Source organism: Engraulis encrasicolus, chromosome 23, assembly GCF_034702125.1.
Source record: "Engraulis encrasicolus isolate BLACKSEA-1 chromosome 23, IST_EnEncr_1.0, whole genome shotgun sequence".
NCBI lineage: Eukaryota > Metazoa > Chordata > Actinopteri > Clupeiformes > Engraulidae > Engraulis > Engraulis encrasicolus.
The window spans coordinates 44,395,517-44,404,001 of NC_085879.1; the positions used below are offsets into that span (position 1 = coordinate 44,395,517).

At 41.8% G+C, this 8,485-nt stretch overlaps 1 long non-coding RNA gene across 1 annotated transcript in view; it reads left to right on the forward strand.

Annotated features, from left to right (window-relative positions):
- Positions 1 to 4,133, forward strand: part of LOC134439571 (uncharacterized) — a 4,196-nt gene extending 63 nt beyond the window's left edge. Inside the window, exons 1-5 of the long non-coding RNA XR_010032781.1 lie at positions 1 to 145; positions 1,171 to 1,280; positions 2,069 to 2,151; positions 2,730 to 2,828; positions 3,956 to 4,133. The exon at positions 1 to 145 is cut by the window's left edge and continues 63 nt beyond it. This is a non-coding gene — a long non-coding RNA (uncharacterized LOC134439571). The remainder of the gene's footprint in view (positions 146 to 1,170; positions 1,281 to 2,068; positions 2,152 to 2,729; positions 2,829 to 3,955) is intronic.
- Positions 4,134 to 8,485: the final 4,352 nt, after the last annotated feature.

Sequence of the window (8,485 nt, forward strand, 5' to 3'; positions counted from 1 at the left end):
TGATGCCTAGTCCCGCCCCCTTCACGTGCAGTTCAGTTAAGTTCTACTTGGAGCAGGGAGCACATACTCAGCTCTGCTGCTCCAGTTGAGTTATTACCTCAGGATGATTGCATGTGAGAAGTTTGTGTGCGTGCCTTTCCACCAAGTAAGTGTTGTTGTGTCAGAATAGTGAGTTAGTAGTTCGTTTCAGAGTGTGTATGTTGATGTAGAGTTGATGTGACAGTATTGTTAGATTGGGGTGCTAATCGCGATTAGCGTGCTAATCGCGATTAGCATGCTAAACGGAGAACTAGCATTGTATTCATTTGTATTGGAAATGTGCAAATCATGCTAATTGAGCTATGTTAGATATTCGAAGTAATGATAAGTAGTGATGCTAGGAGGAGTATTATTTCAGTCAGTGTATGTTTTGTTAGTTAATACAGTGTGTTGATTAGCCTTATTCTGTGTTTGCAGACCACACACAACTGAGGCTCATGCCCATGTAATTCATCTGTGAAGTTTAATAAAGAAACTAAAGGGAGACAACTGCTTCTAACTGCTTCATGGTGTTCTAACCGACGCCCCCCATACAACACAACATCCCAACAAATCAGAACCAGCGCAATACAGTCCTTTAGTGATCCTCACCAACACTAACAATATATTTCTAAAGTTTTGAGTCATTCCCGTTCATTTGAAGCGTAATTTCCCCCTTACTGTGGCTAGTTTGGATGAGATGACTTGACCCTAGCTAGCATAACATAAATGGCAGCTAGCTCTACACTATTTCGGGCATTCGTTAACAATCAGTGTTCAGATAACTAGCGCAAACGTGCCGAGATATCTTGCTTATTATAAAAAAAATAAACGCTTGTGTTGTGCCATGGCTTATATGGTGATGACGTTTGAGATTGTAAATTTACGGGCCACAGATGTGTCTATGGCAAGGCCGACCTGACGAGATAGCTGCCTACTGAGGATATGGACATTGTTTATTTCAGAAGGAAAATGTTTGGAGTGGAATTGTTTGGAAGACAATCTTGGGACAATTTTGCTCTTTGGGTCTTTGTGCCAACCATGCCAGCTATCGTAGGGTGCTCTGGGAACTTCTTAGATCTGTTTACTGTATGTACACTTACTGAAATAAGCATTTTTTTTACATAAAATCCCTTGTCATTTCACCACTAGGTTTGAAACCCAGACAGCACGAAGCATCTTGCCGACGTCAAAATCAGATCAACAGACAGGGACATCAGCCTTCTCTTGGGAATAGGCCAGATATGCCATAACAAGAAATGGTAAGTCTATCACTACATAAGATCCATAACAAAATACTCCTAATTAAATCTTAAATGTGACCTGGTGGCATTATTGCGTGAATGCTTATGTTGCACACTTAATGAATAAGGTCCTCAAGTGTGTAGAGTTTTGCTGAGTTCGTTGTTTATTTACATTTTCCTCAGCATAACTGTACAGCTGACACCGCTGCCTTTAGGCTAGTGACAATGGGCCCAAAAAGGCCTTCGTTTTCGAGATACCCCAACCGGAGGTAGAACAAAACCCAATAATGTTTTTCCTCATCTCTAGGGTGTCCCATACATGAAAATGATTCTTGGCCAAAGTGATTTTAATGCTAAGCCTAAACATTTTACACATTTTCATATGCACCTCCAAACAAAAAAAGCACCCAAAATGTGACTTCTCTTGGGTTTTGTTCTACCTCCGGTTGGGGTGTCTCCAAATTTTGAGGCCATTGTCACTGGCCTACTTCTGTATCATAACAAAGCCTGTCACTTCCACGTTTCGTTCTTTATGTGACCGAAGTCACTGGCTACTGCACCAGAGAGGGTCTCTGCACTCATTGCTGGTCCTATAATGCCATCTATTGGCGAAAACGTGCAACAGCATAATTAAACTAAAAGACAACTTCTGACAGGACAACAAAAAGACAGAGAGTGAGAATAAGGGAATAACAAAAAGCTGAAAATGGGGGGTCCACTACACTTGCATACCTGATTGTGATGCTGTCACTCATTTTCTAGTCTATATCTTGGACTGAAAAAGGATTACATTATTATGTTTTCAGGTGTTTTGCCCCTGCGGTTGTGAAGAGGATGCTGTGGAGGTGGCAGCATGAACGTGTCACACAGACATTGGCTAAACTACTCGGTAGGTACAACGAAATAAAAGAAACCACCCCCTCAACCCTGTTTATGCTGCACTGTACCTATTATAACCAGTTTTTATATAGACCATTATTTGAAATACTATGAGAGCCTTTCTGTTAGGAAACTGTACAGCAGGGATGGGCAACTGGAGGCTCGGGCGCCACATGCAGCCCAACTTCTCACTTTTAAAAGAAGAAAAAGGACAGTTTTTAACCCCCTATAAATCAATAGTGTAAGCATTCATGTAAAAATAAAGAAAAAGTGAAGTATCCTTTTGTAAATTCTCTCAAGTGCGTGGTGATGTGGCCCACTGATTGTGGTAATTAAAAATGTTGGCCCACCTTATAATGAAAGTTGCCCACCCCTGCTGTACAGCCTACATCACTTGTACATGTCCTTACCAAATAGGACACTAGCTAGCTAAATGTAACTAATATGGCATTGTGAAAGTTGTATGCCTAAATGTAAACCATAATATTCAATTTTGATGGACAGAATTCAACTAAACCAACATATTACATTGTGAATGTAGTTGCACAGTGATACTGAGACCGACTTATTCCTGTCTTTATTTGCCAGGCTTCTACACTTGCCCTTAGAGTTCACATATGGTGAAGTGCACAGGTGTCCAGTCAGGTTCAGACTGATGCTGGTAACAAGAGGAAAACATGCTAATTGGTAAGTGAGATCCCTGCTCAACAAAAATCCACACAGCACAACAAGTAAGCCTAGTTTGTGGTATCAAATGTAAAATGGAAGTTTCATCAAAAAGTTGTAGAACACATCTGAATAAATTGCAGGCCATCAAAGTTGTGAATGGGCAGGGAAAACACAACCAGTAGGCTTATGAATTACTTTGACTCAGCACAGCACAGCAGATGCGATGCTACCATTCCTTGGGAATATGACACAGAGGTCTACTATTCCATTGTAAATATTGACTGGACATGTTCATGTTTCAACTGTTTAAAAACATTGGACTCAGGGGAAAAAATCTCTAGGTGTATATAAGTGAAAGCCCACCTTTGCCATTGTGACACAGCACACAAGTAGTGAAAAAAGTGAAAGCCCATTGGGAAACTCCAACTCCCATTGTCATTGTGACACAGCACTCCACCGCACACAAGTGAACACTGCACACCGCGAAATTGCATTTATGCCTCACCCGTGCAAGGGGGCAGCCCTCAGTGGCGCCCCATGGGGAGCAGTGCGGTGGGACGGTACCATGCTCAGGGTACCTCAGTCATGGAGGAGGATGGGGGAGAGCACTGGTTGATTACTCCCCCCACCAACCTGGCGGGTCGGGAGTCGAACCGGCAACCTCTGGGATGCAAGTCTGACGCCCTAACCGCTCCCCCATGACTGCCCATAGAAGTATACTCTGCACACAACAAAATTGCATTTTATGCCTCACCTGTGCAAGGGTGCAGCCTACATTGGCATCCCAAGGGAGCAGTATGTTGCAGTGTGGCGGGAAGGTACCATGCGTGGGGTACCTCAGTCATGGAGGATGGAGGAGAGAGCACTGGTTAATTACTCCCCCCACCAACCTGGTGGGCTGGGAGATGAACCAGCAACCCTTGGGGGCGGTAAAAACCTAACTTGCTCAGCCTCTGAGGCACATAAAAATGTGAAATTAGTTGCATTTAAAAGCCAAGACCATCATCTTGCATGAGAATGGACAGTCTGCATATTGGAATGCACCCATGTGCAGCATCAGGCTAAAATGGGTTAATAACACACACACACACACACACACACACACACGCACTCTCCTCTAATCTTCTCTCTTTGCCAAACTTTAGATGACCTTTCCAGCATGTCCAACTCATCAGCATCAGGGGAGGAGAGTCGGTGAAGGTGGTGCACCATCCAGGACCAGTCATGGGCCACCAACACCTCTGCAAAATCTGCACTTCTTGTGAACCCTCTAGAAGACACTACAACCACAAAACTGCTAATAAACCATCACATACTACATCACATCACGGTTCTCCATGTGTTACTGCACCCTTGGCACAAGTTCTTTGCTAGATTGCCATCTGGCAGATGCATCAGGACAGAAATGTAGCTACTATTTGTGATTATATCTCCCCACACTCTTTCTTGCTTTGTATGGCAGTGTGTCTCTGTGTGTGTCAGAATGGAAGGTGTCGCACCATTGAAGTCAATGGGCAGTGGCATTGCATGAGGGATATAGAAGTCCAGATATCCTTGATGCTTTGGTGCCAGCTGTTTTTTTGTGCAGACTTTGATTGCATTAAAAACCTTCTTAACATAGGTCTAATCCAAATACTATCCCAAAAGGTATCACTGTCTGTTTGCTAGTCGTCTGCTGATGTTGCATAACCTTTTGAATGTTATTGGGAATAAATGAAGATGTTTTTTTGAAATGTAAACAAACGTTTGTCCCCATTACAATGACATGGGTATGTGGAAGAGCTGTCCCTTACTCATGCACCTGTTTAACAAAATGTTATTTTTATTGAAGTATGCATCGTGTCTAGGGGTATGCAGTGTTTTTGTTATATAAATGGCACATTACTTTATACTGTAGGCCTAAGTTATTTCAGATTATTTAAAATGGCATCTGGGAATTCCAAAATAAAGGTGAAATAAAACACTGGTGTCCCTTTTATTTGGCTCTTATACATGGGGGGGGGGGGTTCTTTTATAATCTTTGTAGAATATTCATCCTCTTCTCAGTTGCATGGCTGAGAATGTTTAAATAGGCTACTGCCTGCCAATACTGCACGCTTCTACATAGTTACATTTTAACGTTGTTATGTTACAGAGAATATAATTATTATATAATTGTTACCAAGTAAAAACGAAAAGCTAGTTAATGTAATGCAATTTGTTGGTCACTTGCGTCTGTCATAGTGTCACAATATTCAGTCAATGAGTGCATGGTATTTTGCGTGGTATCTGTGGGGATCAAGGTAAGCAGATCGTGGAAATAGTAGGCTATAGATATATTATAGATGTAAAATAGTCTACTGTATTAACTTACAGATGTAAAATATTTCGCTGCCTATATAAACTTAACGTGCCGGTAGCAGAGAGGATTTATAGAGAAGGTAGGAAGGCTATGCCGGTAGTCTGTATTCATTTGGCGCGTTGCAAGTGATGTTTAGAGGTGAATATTCATTATCGCCACCTACTGCACTGGGATGTAAACGCACCCCATTGAAATCGATGGCTTGGCAATAAGCGATGTTTTGATTGGCTCTCACCCTGTGACCCCACCCCCACGTGAAAACCGGCTCAAAATTCGTACATCTGTAAAAAAGTTTCACAGCCGTGTGCTCGCAGCTCCGAACAGGAAGAAGTTGGTAAAGCATGGCACAAGCCGTACGCACTTCTCTTGCCACAACTTCAAAACATTTCTACACATACATTTTAATATTTTACACATACGTTTTCCCCCACACACATGTGCAAAAAAAAAACCCACACAGTTACAAAACAAATGTACAGATGTGAAAATAACCCTGCAAGTACAAGGTGCAGCTTACACATTTGAAATGCGTTTTGTGGAGCTGTAAGACTTATGACCTTAAAATAGTTCCATACCTTTCCTGTTGGTCTATTTCCTGTTTACCTTTGTCATTTCCTGTTCCCGTTGTTCCGTTTCCTGTTTACCATTTCAATTTTCTATTCATATTCATATTCCTATTGCGTTTTTCTGTTTCATTTTCTATATCCATCTTCTTCGTTTGAAGCTCTCACACCTCTGTTATGCTAGTGGTGTTTAACGGTGGCTGATGGTAGCTTAAATGCTATCATTGTCATGTAGTGCTAATGATAGCTAATGGCGGCTAATGTGCTATCATTGTAATGTAATGCTAATGGTGTCTGACTGTGGCTAGTGGTGCGCTATCACTGTGTTCATTGCTGCATTCCGTCTTGCTCCTGTTGGACTACATGTTCATACGTATCCATAGCAACTTCTTGTTCCTCTTCGCCACGTTCATGTCTGCATGATCTTTACAGCCTCAGGATGATCATACACAGTGCAGATGAAGCGTATTTGAGCATTAAAGGGACACTGTGTGAGATTTTTAGTTGTTCATTTCCAGAATTCATGATGCCCATTCACTAATGTTACCTTTTTCATGAATACCTACCACCAGCATCAAATTCTAAGTATTCATTATGACTGGAAAAATGGCACTTTTCATACATGAAAAGGGGGATCTTCTCCATGGTCCGCCATTTTGAATTTCCTAAAATAGCCATTTTTAGCTGCAAAAATGACTGTAATTGGACCATACTAGTTAATATTTGTTTATTACTTAGTAAACTTTCATGTAAAGATCAAATATTGCATTAGGCAGCCCAGTTTCAATAAGCACCACAGTTGCAGTACCTTTTTTGACAATTTCCTGCACAGTGTCCCTTTAAGGTCCAACAATGGTCAAGATAAAGTGAGCAGTGCTACTGTTTGTATGTGAGCAACGTGACATCTTTCTGTGGTTCTTCTTGCCAAGGGTGGAGCCTGTGGGTTTGGGAGGCACTCTCTTGACGATATACAGTACCTGCTGGACAGGTATTGGCCAACGGCAGCCCAGTGTTGAAACGGAACTGCTGTTGAGTTTGTTTCTCTGCTCTGTGTGGGTTCTAAGATGGATCCTTCCAGATGGACCGTCTCATCTTTGCTTCTGTATTGAAAGAACAGCTGTTCCTAATCAGTCCCAAGAAAATAGTTTTTCCTTTTTCTTCAATTTCGTAGTGCTTGTTTTCTAACTCGTTATAAAGCTACGTCACAACAGTAATAAGTTGTGATTTTAAGACAGACTCTTTCTATATTCACTATATTCACTCTTTTCATCCCTGTGTCTCATTGTCAGTCACTCTGTCATGTCTTGTTTATCCTCACCAGTGTGCATTGCGACTGGTCAGAACTCTGATTCATACGTGTAAAGAATTTTGGGTTAGTTCTAGAACCCACCTTTTTTTTCCCAAAGGTCCCTGGAGGGATGAGTTCTAGAATTCCCTGATGTTCCCAGGGTTCCCTGGGGGGATGTGTTCTAGAACCCCTCATGTTTCCAGGGCTCCCTTGAGGGATGAGTTCTAGAATCCTCTGATGTTTCCATGGCTCCCGAAAGGGATGTGTTGTAGAATCCCCTGATGTTGCCAGGGTTCCTGGGGGGATGTGTTCTAGAACCCCCTGGTGTTTCCCGGGCTCCCTAGAGGGTTGAGTTCTAGAACCCTCTGGTGTTTCCAGGGTTCCCTGGAGGGATGGGCTTGTTATGTCATGTTTGCACCACATGGAGGCTGTAGTGAGGCCTTGTGTAATGAGTGACCTCATCCTCCACCTCTTCCTCCCCTCCATCCCAGCAGAGTCATAATTGCGTATCGTCCTTCTCACGTGTGAGGCTGTGTGTATGTGTGTGTGTGTGTGTGTGTGTCCGTCCTGCTCAGGTCATTTTAGCAGTAAACTCTATTATGAGTTCACCTCATTATGAGAAGGCCATTACAGGGTATGAGAGACATAACATACACACCCTCTCCTCTCCTCTCCTCCTCTCTGCTCCCCTTTCTTCTCCTCTCTTTCCCTCTCTTCTCCTCTCCTCTCATCCTCTCCTCTCATCCTATATCCCCTTTACTCTCTCCTTTCCTCTCTTCTCCTCTCCTCTCTCCTACCCATTCTTCCCATGCTTCACCACATCACACTAGCATCAACACCCAGAGATTGGCCTTAATATGGGATCATTTCACATAAAGAGACACTTCAGAGAGACTTGAGACCTGAGATTAAAAACAAACAAAAAAACGATAAACGTTTTCATCGTCTCTTGTCACTGATGAGATTAGGCCTCCTCGTGTTTGTTTATTTTCTCGTAGCTCCGTCCTTAGTCATATTCAATGGAGTCCTGGAACAAGGGCTCAAATGTTTTTAGCCTTACACAGAAAAAAATGCACTAAAGTCAATCCAGGATATACTCAGGAGGTCTTTGGTTAAGAGTTTTTTGTTTGTTTATTTTTTTGTGTCTTTTTTCTTGTTGTTGTTTTTTTTTGGTGAAAACTGTACTCCTGCTTTGAGAGCATGGAATTCTTTGTATGAAATGGTACAGTTCCAGTTCTTCTTTTATTTTCCTTGCTGAGTTAATGTAAAAAAAAAGAAAGAAATACAGAAAATAAGGATGGGGCGGATAATGTAAAATGTACATAGGAATTGTGTATAAATATTAATGTAAAAGTATGATTTGTTTTTGTTTGTTTTTTGTTTTTGTTTGTGATTGACATCAATATTTTATAATGAGGCTTATTTATCGTTGATCCCCTGCAGTTTGAATGCTATAAATGTACAGTGATAATACGCTCATATT